This window comes from Anser brachyrhynchus (genome assembly GCF_964034855.1).
Source record: "Anser brachyrhynchus genome assembly, chromosome: 3".
In the NCBI taxonomy this organism is placed as follows: Eukaryota; Metazoa; Chordata; class Aves; order Anseriformes; family Anatidae; genus Anser; species Anser brachyrhynchus.
This window is the reverse complement of record NC_137696.1, coordinates 64135426-64136424: the sequence shown is the minus strand read 5'-3', so window position 1 is coordinate 64136424 and position 999 is coordinate 64135426.

Here is a 999-nt window from a genome sequence, read left to right as displayed (position 1 = left end):
CCGGGCCGGGAAGCGGCGGGCGGGCGGGCGCTGAGGAGGCGTGGGCGGCCGGGAGGGTCGGCAGCCGGAGGGGCTCGGGGCTTTTTTTCGTCTTTTTTTTTTTTTAATTTTTTTTTTTTTTATTTTAAGTGCTGATACAGATTCGTATCTGGCAGCCCCGACCGCTGAAAGAGCGTCCTCCTCCTCGGGGCTTGCTGGGACTTCTGCTCTCTGTATCCCGATTTCGCTTAAAAAACAAAAAAAGAAGAAGAAAATTCGAACGCAAATGACCTTTTCTAGCCTGCCTTCTGCTTCTGTACACTGTTTATTTTCTCTTGGCTCTCACGTTTGTATGTGAACACTAAAAGCACCTAAAAGCTAAAAGCACCTAAAAGCATCTAAAAGCACCTAAAACCTCTTTCAAGTTTGTAGCAGGAGCTTATTTCAGCTGGTCAGGAAGACAATACTGGCCAACACAGCGAGGGCGAGAATAGCAAATTGAACTCTTAAGGATGGTACTCATTGTCCAGAGACCTTCGGAAACAGCAGTTTGAAGCCATCTGTGTAGAGGAATCCCAAATTACACTGAGAGATTTTAGTCTTTCTTAACAAAACATGTTTACATTCGCTTCCAAAAATTACATGAAGTGCTGCCAAGCGAGACGGCGACGGCAGCCCTTCCCATCCTGTTCCCATGCCTCTGCTCAGCGCCCCGGTGCCTGGTAGGTTTGTGCCTTGACCACCCGGCCCGGCCCAGCGGGATGCTGCTGTGCTCCCCGCAGGTCCCTCGGCCCCAGCAGGAGCCCGGCCACCAGGAGAAGGGTGCGGAAGAAACCCCTTCTGCCACACACCGCCCCAGCCGCGGGGGGTGCTGCCGTGTTTCGAAGCTCCTGCCACAGATTCTGCAAAGAAGTCTTCCCCCAGACTTAAGATGGAGGCTCTCTGAGGGACAGCACCCACGCCTCTTCCCAGACTGTCAAAGAGACAAAAGAGGAAACTGAGCTAATTGTCAGAATCATC